Source organism: Cervus elaphus, chromosome 5 (genome assembly GCF_910594005.1).
Source record: "Cervus elaphus chromosome 5, mCerEla1.1, whole genome shotgun sequence".
NCBI classification, from domain to species: Eukaryota; Metazoa; Chordata; class Mammalia; order Artiodactyla; family Cervidae; genus Cervus; species Cervus elaphus.
The window spans coordinates 76,497,296-76,511,294 of NC_057819.1; the positions used below are offsets into that span (position 1 = coordinate 76,497,296).

Genomic DNA, 13,999 nt, shown 5'->3' on the forward strand with positions numbered 1-13,999 from the left:
ACACTCCTTTCCTGATTTGGAATCAGTCTGTTGTTCCATGTCCAATTCTAACTGTTGCTTCTTGACCTGCATACCGATTTCTCAGGAGGGAGGTTTGGTGGTCTGGTATTCCCATCTCTTGAAGAATTTTTCAAAGTTTGTTGTGATCCACACAGACAGACTTTAAGGACTTCCCTGTAGCTCAAACAGTAAAGAATCTGCCTGCAATGCAGGAGACCAGGATTTGATCCCTGGGTTGGAAAGATCCTCTGGGGAAGGGAGTGGCAAGCCAGTCCAGTATTCTTGCCTCTGTCCCATGGACAGAGGAGCCTGTAGGGCTACAGTCTATGGGGTTGCAAAGAGTCAGACACAGTTGAGCAACTAACACACACACAGACAAAGGCTTTGGTAAAGTCAATAAACAGAAGTAGATATTTTTCTGGAACTCTCTTGCTTTTTCAGTGATTCAGCAGATGTTGGCAATGTGATCTCTGGTGCCTCTGCCTTTTCTAAATCCAGCCTGAACATCTGAAATTTCATGGTTCATGTACTGTTGAAGCCTGGCTTGGGGAATTTTGAGCACTACTTTGCTAGTGTGTGAGATAAGTGTAATTGTGCGGTAGTTTGAACATTCTTTGGCATTGCCTTTCTTTGGAATTAGAATGAAAACTGACCTTTTCCAGTCCTGGGGCTACTGCTGAGTTTTCCGAATTTGCTGGCATATTGAGTGCAGCACTCTCCAGTAGGTAGACCCTTAACCTGGCATCACCGACTCAATGGGCATGGGTTTGCGTGGACTTTGGGAGTTGGTGATGGACAGGGAGGCCTGGCGAGCTGCGGTTCATGGGGTTGCAAAGAGTTGGACATGACTGAGCAACTGAGCTGAACTAACTTGGTTTGGCCCTTCCTCTTCAATTTAGACCAACAGTTCTCACTGGTTCCCTGATCCTAACAGGGCACATCCAAATTTAACACAAAAAAAGTGCACTATATTATTATTCTGGACTGACCATGATAGTCCTGCAGTCAAAAAGGGTGAGATGTTGCAGCCTGGCTGAGCAGAGACCAGAACCTGCTCCATGACTTGAGTGTGCAGCAAATTGTACCCTTGTTTCTGTCCTAGTAAGCATGCCAAATGGACATTCTTGGGGCTGGATGTGCTTTCTGCTCCGCTTCACTGCCTACCCTTGCCTCTGTCCCCATGGAAAAAAACAAAAAGACAAGATGTTCCTGATCAACAGCAGAGCTTTAACTTTACTCCCTCTTTATGGTGTGCTAATCAGACTACCCAGTATAGCTATTCCCTAATGATTTCATGTGTCTTATGCCAATAAAAGTGTGAGCTGAAAGGAATCATTTTATCTTCCTGCCATGGAGAGCAGGAGGGCCCCCCGACTCCCTGCTCACCAAGTTATATGTTTCTGTCTTTTCATTATGTGCTCACCCCATTTCAGGTCTTTCTTACCCACTGTGCTGGATGTGGCATGATGGGTTACCAGTAAACTGCACCAAATATTTAAGGAAAATATATAGCAATTCTCAAATATCTTCCAGATGCTGAAGCAGAGGCAATACTTCTTAACCCAAACTTTCAGACTAGCATTACCCTAACACTAAAACCATTCAAAGACATTGTAAAAAAAAAAAAAAAAAGGCACTACTATAGATCAATATTGGAGAAGGAAATGTCAACCCACTCCAGTATCCTGGGAAATCCCGTGGACAGAGCAGCCTGGTGGGCTATAGTCCAGGTAGTCACAAACAGTTGGACACAACTGAGTGAGTGTGCACATAGATCAATATGGGCTTCCCAGGTGGTGCTAGTGGTAAAGAACCCACCTGCCAATGCAGGAAATGTAAGAAACCCAGGTTTGATCCCTGGTGAGGAAGACTCCCTGGAGGAGGACAGGCAACCCACTCCAGTATTTCTTTTTTTTCTTTTTTAGCAAGTCCAGATAGCAATTTCATTTTAGTCTATGGCACAAGTTTTTACCTACACTTTAGTGGTTTTGACAGTGGTACTTTTGAGCAGATTTCAAATGAATCCACAAAAGTTAATATACTTAAAATTAAATATACACAATAAAACAAGAGGCATCCAGATGTTAAGAATCATGCAAAAGGGATGGTCTGGTTGGTGTTTTCACTGGGTACCTTGCCTATTTGGTGTTGCAAAGAGTCAGACATGACTGAGTGACTATCACTTTCACTTTTGCCTATTTAAGAATTCAGCAGCAAAGGCAGTTCTTCTGTTCCTCATTCCCCTATAACTTACCAAAGTCAGAGTTCTAAACATATGCACACACAAAATAAGCCCTCCTTTAAAACTACATCAGTAGAAAATTTCAATGAACTGAGTTCAGTATACTGTCAAACTAACAATTCCAGTGATCAAATCATCACTAGAAAATAGGCAATATCAACACCAGATCTAAATGCAAGGTTATTTATTAAAACACCAACAGATTAACCAAAAAGCAACTAATATGTTAATCTTAATATAAGACAGTGAAGGAAAACAAAAAATAATATATTAAATATCACTCCACTGAACCAGGATATAACTGATGGACAATAGACACATGAGTTTGTCAAACAGTGCTTTAAATAGTTTTCTATGTTAAAAAGTGTATCAAGAGATGCAGAGGAAAGGTAGAAATGTGAATTTGTGCATTTGGCTCCACAACTTAAAATGACTATCAAACTGGTAATATAAAGCTAAGTGACAATAACTTAACCACTGGCACCAGACAGGCATGACCACTATTCACTGTAATTCATAACGCTCTTCAGGAGTGTTCAGCAGATGGCCAAGCCAGCAATCCTCTCTTAATACAGACTAGATACTCATATTCTGTGGGAAAAGACCCTGAAGGAGACATGGCAGAGACATAGAGAAAAAGTTCAATCTTTTGAAAAAGTTAGTGATATCAAAATACTTTTCTATTGCTGGGAAACCAAACTAGGTCAAATAAGTGGCCCAAAGCAGTACAGAATTCAGAGTCAGAGGTTGGCAGGAAAGTTTTGGAAAACTTGCAGTTTTTAAAAATTGGCAATTTCTCCATGCTTAATAAAACTATCAGAGAAGATGTATAATGTTTGTTCATTTGTGGAATGTTGACAGATTGCTGCAAAAATTCACAGAATGAAGAACCACAGAAATGCACTTCAATGAAGTATTTTTTTAAAAAATTTACAAAGAACTGAAGTTCTTATTTAAAAAAATAACCATGCATGCTAAGATGAAACATGGTAAAAAGTAGTGTAAGTTCTGTCAATGATTCTTTACACAACGAGTGGGAAAATGATAGGAATCATTTTCTCTTAAGGAAGTTTTGTTATTGCACTGACTTTTACAATCTGGTCTAGTAATTTAGAAAAATCATGTAGCAAAATCTGTAAAATTAAAATACAAAATTCTGGTTTGTAGACTTCAGTTAGCCAAGTCTCTCCAGAGTTGTTCATGAGAGTGAAATGGAATGAATAGTTAAGTCACTATTTTGTTTACTTGCTGTGAGGGGGACATTTTCAGAACACAGCTTTCGTACTTTCATAATTATATTCAAAAGATATAAACAAAGTCAAAGCAGTTGTCTTCTTTTTTTTCTTCTTCTGTGCAATTTTCAGCTCTTATTGCACTCCTGAGTGCCATAATTGAAACAATACTGGTTTGGAGACCAATTGAGGATTGACCATAAATGTCACATAAAGGCAGTAGGACTTTGGTAAAGATATTTCCAATTGGCATAGTAATGCATTGCAGCTGCCATGGCCATGAATAGGTGCCAGATGGCATGGGGAAATGGAATGATGCCATCACTCTTGAAGAACACAACTCCCAGGCAAAAAAAATTAAACCCCACAGGCAAGTTTGTGAAATCCATTGGTGTTGTTCATTGATGTTACCACCAAGGCTGGAGAAAACCCCATAGTGGAATAGATAAAGAGCTCAACCATTATACCTCCCAAACTGAATGACCAAGGGGAATACATCTTCATCTTAGTGCTTTGTACTCAAAGATGACCAGGAAGTAATCATATCAGGGAACCGGGGAAGAATGTGAGATTGGTTTACATCAGGAGGCTTTTCATGGTAGAGAAATACATAAATGGTTCCTCCAGCTGCCATGCACATGAGATACCAGGGATCCAAATTCATGGAGATTTACCCAAGGAGTGTGAGATGCAGCAATGAAGAAATAGATAGCCATTCTATCATACATGTGAAAGCAATGCTCCACTGTCCTTATGTTGCTCTTTTTCCATGACATGATGTGAAATCTGTGGAAATGATGAAGAGGGCACAGAGGCCCATTCCATAAATCCAAGCTGTTCTCTTTTCCCAGCAGTCATCAGAAAGCCGGTGAAGGAGGGTTCTGCCCACAATGGCCAGAACAATGAGGAAAGCATGTATGTAACAGTTAGCAGCATGTTTGTAACCTGTTGGCTTTTAGCCACCTTTGGCGGGGCCCAGTGGTTCATGAACTGCTGGAATCAATTTTGGAAACTTGTTGAGCCTCCTCTCCTCCTCGGGGGCAGGTAGTTTCATTTCACCAGGGCCAGCAGCCGGGCAGGCGGCCCTCATGAGCTGGGGTTGTTCTGGAGGCTGCTGTGTGCCCGGGGGACCACTCAGTGGTTCAGGGGCAGAGTGGGCCAGCTTGAGGGATCAGGACAGGGCCAGAGCTAGACCAGGCACCCCACTACAGTATTCTTGCCTGGAGAATGGCGTGGACAGAGGAGCCTGGTAGACTACACTCAATAGGGTCACAAAGAGTTGGAAACTACTGAAGAAAAGCTATGACAAATCTAAAGAGCATATTAAAAAGCAGAGACATTACTTTGCTAACAAAGGTCTGTTTAGTCAAAGCTATGATTTTTCTAGTAGTCATGTATGGATGTGAGAATTGCACTATAAAGGAAGCTGAACACTGAAGAATTGATGCTTTTGAACTGTGGTGTTGGAGAAGATTCTTGAGAGTCTCTTGGAGTGCAAGAAGATCCAACCACTTAATCCTAAATGAAATCAGTCCTGAATATTCACTGGAAGGACTGATGTTGAAGTTGAGTCTCCAATACTTTGGCCGCCTGATGGAAATAACTGACTCACTGGAAAAGACCTTGATGTTGGGAAAGGTTGAAGGCAATAGGAGTAGGGGATGACAGAGGATGAGATGGTTGGAATCCATTGATTGACATGAGTTTGAGTAAGCTTTGGTATTTGGTGATGGACAGGGAAGTCTGTGGTGCTGCAGTCCATTGGGTCAGACATGACTGAGCAACTGAACTAAAGAAGTGACTTTAGACTTCTGAGCAACTGACATGACTGAGCAACTGACATGACTGAGCAACTGAATCAGACATGACTGAGCAACTGAACTAAAGAAGTGACTTAGCACACACACATGCATAGACCAAAATATCTCATGAACATAAAGGCAAAAACTCTAAGCAACATATTAACAAGTCAAATCCAACAATGTTCCAAAAGATTAGTTACCACAAAAAAGTGAGATTTATTCAAGTTATGCAAGGCTGGTTCAACATTAGAAAGCCAATTAATGTGATCCATCATATCAGACTAAGGAATAAAAATCAAATAATTACAATAGATGCAGAACAAGTAGTTTAGAAAGTTCTCCACCTTTTATGATAAAGAACTTTAAGCAAATTATGAGTTGAAGGGGTTTCCTCAACTTGATAAAGAACATCTACAGGAAAACCCTTGTCTATCATCATGCTTAATGTAGAGAAATGATAAGCTTTATTGATAAGATCTGAACAAGGCAGGGATGTCCACTCTCATCACTTCATTATTATACTGGAAGTTCTAGCTATGCAATGATACAAGAAAAGGAAATAAAAGTATACAGATTTAGGAGGAATAAATGCAGCTGTATTATTGCAAATACAACTTGACTATCTCTTGTAGAAAATAAAAAAAAAATAATTTTTAAAAATTGAGAAATTAAAAAGTATTTATAGAAATATTGCAGAATACAAGTTTAACATGCAAAATTCAGCCAGCTTTTATACAAGAGCAACAAAGAAGTAGAATTTAAAATGAAAAACAAAATAACATTTATATCAATATCCTAAAAACTGAAATACTTTGGTGTAAATCTAAAAATATATGTCCAAGATCTATATGAGAAATTATAAAATTGATGGAAGAACTAAATGACCTGCATAAATAAGACGTCTTCCATGCAAAACCTCAATTTGTTAGTGCATCAGTTCTTCCCAAATTAAACCACAGTTTCAATGTGAACCAAATAAAAATTTCACTAAGTGACTTTGTGGATATTGATAAATTAATTCCAGAGTGTGCATGTAGAGGCAAAGACAGAATAGTTGACACATATTGGAGGAGAGAAACAAAGTGGAAAAACTGGACTACAAAACTTCAAGTCTTACTATAAAGGTGTAACAATCAATACAGTTTGTAGTAATCAGGACAATGTACTATTAGTGAAAGGATAAACAAATAGAACAATGAGATAGAGTAGAGAGCTCAGAAATCCCATAAGTATACTCTGAGAGACGTTCAGAGGGCTCAAACAAAACCTTGCATACCCCAGGACCCAGAGACCCCACAGAGACTGAGCCAGACCTGCCTTTGAGTGTCTGAGCATGTCATGCAGAGGCATGTGTCAGCAGTGACCTGGAACGGGAACAGGGGCTCTGGCTGCAAAGTACCTGGGGCACACAGTGTGTTGCATAAGCCCTCTTAGAGGAAGTTACCACTAGGTCCACCATAGAGCTGCTGAGCAGATGGCCCACAAACTGCAGAACAGTTATGCCAAAGAAATTTGCAAACTGGTAAGAAAGTTCTAGGAACCACAACAGATTTACCATCCTGGAGATCTGGCAAAGGGAACACTCAGAATTTGACTTTGAAGGTCAGTGAGATTTGTCTACAGAAATTCCACAGGACTGGGGAAACAGACTCTTGGAGGCCAAAAACAAAACCATGTGTGCACCAGGAACAAGGACAAAGGAGCAGTGTCCTCACAAGAGACTGAACAAGATTTTCCTGTGAGTGTCCAGGAGTATACAGCAGAGGCAAGAGTGGACAGTATCCTGCTGCAGGGTTGGAGCAATGAATACAACAGTGCATGCATAAGTCCTTGTGAAGGAGGTCTCTTACTGTGATTACCCATACCATAGTTTGGCCTCAGGCCAAATAACAGAGAGAGAACACAGTCACACCCATCAACAGAAAATTGTATTAAAGATTTACTGTCCATGGCCCTGCCCATGAGAATAAGACCCAGAACAAGAGACAGTCAGTCTCTTCCATCAGGAAGCTTCCACAAGCCTCTTATCCTTATCTGTCAGAGGGCAGACAGGCAGAAAGAATCAAAATCACAATTTCAGAAAACTAACCAAACTGATCACGTAGATCACAGGCTTGTCTAACTCAATGAAACTATGAGCCATGCCTTATCAGGTCACCAAATAAGGATGGGTCATGGTGGAGAGTTTCGACAAAATGTGGTCCACTGGAGAAGGGAATGGCAATCCACTTCTGTATTATTTCCTTGAGAACTCCATGAACAGTATGAAAAGGCAAAAAGGTATGACACTGAAAGATGAAATCCTCCAAATTGAAAGGTGACCAATAAGCTACTGGAGAAGAGTGGAAAAATAACTCCAGACAATGAAAACATGAAGCCGAAATGAAAACAACACCTGCATATGGAGGTGACTGGTGATGGAAGTAAAGTCCAATGCAGTAAAGAACAATATTGCATACTCCAACCTGGAATGTTAGGTCCACCAGTTCAGTTCAGTTCAGTCGCTCAGTCGTTTCCAACTCTTTGCGACCCCATGAATCGCAGCACACCAGGCCTCCCTGTCCACAACCAACTCCCGGAATTTACTCAGACTCATGTCCATCGAGTCGGTGACGCCATCCAGCCATTCTGATCCTCTGTCATCCCCTTCTCCTCCTGCCCCCAATCCCTCCCAGCATCAGGGTATTTTCAACTCCTCACATCAGGTGGCCAAAGTACTGGAGTTTCAGCTTCAGCATCAGTCCTTCCAGTGAACACCCAGGACTGATCTCCTTTAGGATAGATTGGTTGGATCTTCTTGCAGTCCAAGGGACTCTCAAGAGTCTTCTCCAACACCACAGTTCAAAAACATTAATTCTTTGGCACTCAGCTTTCTTCACAGTCCAACTCTCACATCCATACATGACCAGTGAAAAAACCATAGCCTTGACTAGATGGACCTTTGTTGGCAAAGTAATGTCTCTGCTTTTTAATATGCTATCTAGGTTTGTCATAGCTTTCCTTTCAAGAAGCAAGCGTCTTTTAACTTCATGGCAGAAAAAACAATCTGCAGTGATTTTGGAGCGCCCCAAAATAAAGTCTGACACTGTTTCCACTGTTCTCCCATCTATTTCCCATAAAGTGACGAGATCAGGTGCCATGATCTCAGTTTTCTGAATGTTGAGCTTTAAGCCAACTTTTTCACTCTCCTCTTTCACTTTCATCAAGAGGCTTTTTAGTTCCTCTTCACTTTCTGCCATAAGGGTGGTGTCATCTGCATATCTGAGGTTATTAATATCTCTCCTGGCAATCTTGATTCTAGCTTGTGCTTCTTCCAGCCCAGCGTTTCCCATGATGTACTCTGCATATAAGTTAAATAAGCAGGGTGACAATATACAGCCTTGACATACTCCTTTTCCTATTTAGAACCAGTCTGTTGTTCCATGTCCAGTTCTAACTGTTCCTTCCTGACAGGCATACAGGTTTCTCAAGAGGCAGGTCAGGTGTTCTGGTATTCCCATCTCTTTCAGAATTTTCCACAGTTTGTTGTGATCCACACAGTCAAAGGCTTTGGCATAGTCAATAAAGCAGAAATAAATGTTTTTCTGGAACTCTCTTGCTTTTTCAATGATCCAGCAGAAGTTGGCAATTTGATCTCTGGTTCCTCTGCCTTTTCTAAAACCAGCTTGAACATCCAGAAGTTTATGGTTCATGTATTGCTGAAACCTGGCTTGGAGAATTTTGAGCATTACTTTACTAGTGTTGGAGATGAGTGTAATTGTGCAGTAGTTTGAGCAATCTTTGGGATTGCCTTTCTTTGGGATTGGAGTGAAAACTGACCTTTTCCAGTCCTGTGGCCACTGCTGAGTTTCCCAAATTTGCTGGCATATTGAGTGCAGTACTTTCACAGCATCATCTTTCAGGATTGGAAATAGCTCAACTAGAATTCCATCACCTCCACTAGCTTTGTTCATAGTGATGCTTTCTAAGGCCCACTTGACTTTACATTCCAGGATGTCTCCCTCTAGGTGAGTGATCACACCATCATGGTTATCTGAGTCATGAAAATCTTTTTCGTACAGTTCTTTTGTGTATTTTTGCCACCTCATCTTCTACTTCTGTTAGGTCAATATCATTTCTGTCCTCTATCGAACCCATCTTTCCATGAAATGTTCCCTTGGTACCTCTAATTGTCTTGAAGAGATCTCTAGTCTTTCCCATTCTGTTGTTTTCCTCTATTTCTTTGCATTGATCACTGAGGAAGGCTTTCTTATGTCTCCTTGCTATTCTTTGGAACTCTGCATTCAAATGGGAATATCTTTCCTTTTCTCCTTTGCTTTTTGCTTCTCTTCTCAGCTTCTCTTCACAGCTATTTGTAAGGCCTCCTCAGACAGCCATTTTGCTTTTTTGCATTTCTTTTCCATTGGGATGGTCTTCATCCCTGTCTCCTGTACAATGTCATGAACCTCGATCCATAGTTAATCATGCTCTCTGTCTATCAGATCTAGTCCCTTAAATCTATTTCTCACTTCTACTGCATAATCATAAGGGACTTAATTTAGGTTGTACCTGAATGGTGTAGTGGTTTTCCCTACTTTCTTCAATTTAAGTCTGAATTTGGGAATAAGGAATTCATGATCTGAGCCACAGTCAGCTCCCAGTCTTGTTTTTGCTGCCTATATAGAGCTTCTTCATCTTTGGCTGTGAAGAATATCATCAGTCTAATTTTTGTGTTGACCATCTGATGATGTTCATGTGTCGAGTCTTCTCTTGTGTTATTGGAAGAGGGTGTATGCTATGACCAGTGTGTTCTCTTGGCAAAACTCTACTAGCCTTTGCCCTGCTTCATTCCATACTCCAAGAACAAATTTGCCTGTTACTCCAGGTGTTTCTTGAATGCCTACTTTTGCATTCTAGTCCCCTATAATGAAAACGACATATTTTAGGGGGTGTTAGTTCTAAAAGGTCTTGTAGGTCTTCACAGAACCATTCAACTTCAGCTTCTTCAGCATTACTGGTTGGGGCATAGGCTTGGATTATGGTGCTATGGAATGGTTTGCCTTGGAAACGAACAGAGATCATTCTGTCATTTTTGAGATTGCATCCAAGTACTGCATTTCAGACTCTTTTGTTGACCATGAATGGTACTCCATTTCTTCTAAGGGATTCCTGCCCACAGTAGTAGATATAATGGTCATCTGAGTTAAATTCACCTGTTCCAGTCCATTTTAGTTGGCTAATTCCTAGAATGTTGACATTCACTCTTGCCATCTCCTGTTTGACCACTTCCAATTTGCCTTGATTCATGGACCTAACACTCCAGGTTCCTATGCAATATTGCTCTTTACAGCATCAGACCTTGCTTCTATCACCAGTCACATCCACAACTGGGTATTATTTTCACTTTGCCTCCATCCTTTCATTCTTTCTGGAGTTGTTTCTTCACTGATCTCCAGTAGCATTTTGGGCACCTACCGACTTGGGGAGTTCCTCTTTCAGTATCCTATCATTTTGCCTTTTCATACTGTTCATGGGGTTCTCAAGGCAAGAATACTGAAGTGGTTTACCGTTCCCTTCTCCAGTGGACCACATTCTGTCAGACCTCTCCACCATGACCCGTCCATCTTGGGTGGCCCCACACGGCATGGATTAGTTTCACTGAGTTAGACAAGACTGTGGTCCTGTGATCAGATTGGCTAGTTTTCTGTGATTATGGTTTTAGTGTGTCTGTCCTCTGATGCCCTCTTGCAAAACCTACCCTCTTACTGGGATTTCTCTTACCTTGGACGTGGGGTCTCTCTTCACGGCTGCTCCTTACCTTGGACAAGGTCGCCCTTCCTGACCTTGAACGTGGAGTAGCTCCTCTTGGCCCTCCTGCATCTGCGTACCCACCGCTCCTTGGATGTGGAGTTGCTCCTCTAGGCCGCTGCCCCTGACCTCGGACATGGGCTAGCTCCTTTCAGCCGCTCTTGCACCGTCACAGAATTGAAAGTGGTCAAACAGGAGATGGCAAGAATGAACATCAAAATTTAAGGAATCAGTGAAGCAAAATGAACTGCAATGGGCAAATTTAATTCAGATGACCATTATATCTGCTACTGTGGGCAAGAATCCCATAGAAGAAATGGAGTAGACCTCATAGTCAGCAAAAGAGTCCGAAGAGTACTTGAGTGAAATCTCAAAAATTACAGAATGATTTTTGTTTGTTTCCAAGAAAAACCATTCAATATCACAGTAATCCAAGTCTATACCTCAACCACTAATGCCAAAGAAGCTGAAGTTGAATGGTTCAATGATGACCCAGAAGACCTTCTAGAACTAACATCCAAAAAAGATATCCTTTTCCTCATAGGGGACTGGAGTGCAAAAGTAGGAAGTCAAGAGTTAACCAGAGTAACAGGAAAGTTTGGCCTCAGAGGACAAAATGAAGCAGGACAACGGCTATCAGAATTTTGCCAAGAGAACACATTTATCATAGCAAACACCCTCTTCCAACAATATAAATGATGACTCTACACATGGACATCACCAAATGATCAATACTCAAATCAGATTGATCGTATTTTTTGCAGTCACAGATTGACAAGCTCTACACAGTCAGCAAAAACAAGACAGAAGCTGACTGTGCATCAGATCCTGAACTCCTTATTCAAAAATTCAGACTTAAATTGAAGATAGAAGGGAAAATCACTAGACCACTCAGGTATGACCTAAATCAAATATCTTACGATTGTACACTGGAAGTGACAAATAGATTCAAGGGATTACTTCTGATAGACAGAGTCCCTGAAGAACTATGAACAGAGATTTGCGATGTTGTACAGGACACCACCTGTACAACAAGATGGTCAAAACCATCTCCAAGAAAAAGAAATGGAAAATGGAAAAATGGTTGTCTGAGGAGGCCTTACAAAGAGCTGAGAAAAGAAGAGAAGCTAAAGGCAAAGGAGAAAAGAAAAGATACACCCATTTGGATGCAGAGTTCCCAAGTATAGCAAGGAGAGATAAGAAAGCCTTTCTCCGTGATCAGTGCAAAGAAATAAAGGAAAACAATAGAATGGGAAAGACTAGAGATCTCTTCAAGAAAATCACAGATAAGAAGAGAACATTTCATGCAAAGATGGGCACAATAAAGGACAGAAATTGTATGGACCTAACACAAGCAAAAGATATTAAGAGGTGGCAAGAGTACACAGAAGAACTATACAAAAAATATCTTCATAACCCAGATAAGTGATCAGTCACTTAGAGCCAGACATTCTGGAATGCAAAACCAAGTGGGCCTTAGGAAACATCCCTACAAACAAAGCTCATTGAGGTGATGGAATTCTAGTTGAGCTATTTCAAAACCTAAAAGATGATGCTGTGAAAGTGTTGCACTCAATATATCAGCAAATTTGGAAAACTCAGAAATGGCCACAGGACTGGAGAAGGTCAGTTTTCATTCCAGTCCCAAAGATATGCAATGCCAAAGATTGCTCAAACTACCAAACAATTGCATTCATCTCACTCACTAGCAAAATAATGCTCAAAATTCTCCAAGTTAGGCCTCAACAGTACATGAATTGAGAACTTCCAGATGTTCATGCTGGATTTAGAAAAGGCAGATGAACCAGAGATCAAATTGCCAACATCCTTTGGACCATAGAAAAAGCAAGATAATTCAAGAAAAAAAAATATCTATTTCTGCTTTACTGACTATGCTAAAGCCTTTGACTGTGTGAATCACAACTTACTGTGGAAAATTATTCAAGAGTTGGGAATAGCAGACCACCCTACATGCCTCCTGAGAAGTCTGTATGTAGGTCCAGAAGCCACAGTTAGAACTGGACATGGATCAACAGACTGGTTCCAAATTGGAAAAGGAGTATGTCAAAGTTGTATATTGTCATCCTGCTTATTTAACTTCTATGCAGAATGAGTAAATCATGCGAAATTCTGGGCTGGGTGAAGCACAAGCTGGAATCAGAAATATCAATAATCTCAGATATGCAGATGACAACACCATTATGGCAGAAAATGAAGAGGAACTAAGGAGCCTCTTGATGAGAGTGAAAGAAGAGAGTGAAAAAGCTGGCTTCAAATTCAACATTAAAAAAACTCATATTGTGGAATCAGTCCCATCTCTATATGCAAATAGATGGTGGAACAATGGAAACAGTGGCAGACTTCATTTTCTTGAGCTCGAAAATCACTGCAGATTGTGACTGCAGCCATAAAATTAAAAGACACTTGTTTCTTGGAAGAAAAGCTATGGCCAACCTAGACAGCATGTTAAAAAGTGGAAATATTTCTTTACTGACAAACTTCCATATAGACAAGGATATCTTTTTTCCATTTCTCATGTATGGATGTGAGAGTTGGACCATAAAGAAAGTTGAGAACTTAAGAATTGATGCTTTTGAGCTATGATGTTGGAGAGGATTCTTGAGAGTCCTTTAGACTGCAAGGAGATCAAGCCAGTCAATCCTAAAGGAAATTGGTACTGAATATTCACTGGAAGGACTGATGCTAAAGCTGAAGCTCCAATACTTTGGCCACCTGAGGTGAAGAACTGACTCATTGGAAAAGTCCCTGATGCTGGGGAAAATTGAAGGCAGGAAGAGTTGGATGACAGAGGATGAGATGGTTGGGTGGCATCACCGACTCGATGGATGTGAGTTTGAGCAAACTTCAGGTGTCAGTGATGGACAGGGAAGCCTGGCATGCTGCATTCTATGGGGTGCCAAAGGGTTGCACATAAC

General features: G+C 40.8%; 1 pseudogene; it reads right to left on the reverse strand.

Moving 5' to 3' along the window:
* Positions 1 to 3,680: 3,680 nt before the first annotated feature.
* LOC122693180 lies at positions 3,681 to 11,201 on the reverse strand (annotated as a pseudogene).
* Between the last annotated feature and the right edge of the window lie 2,798 nt (positions 11,202 to 13,999).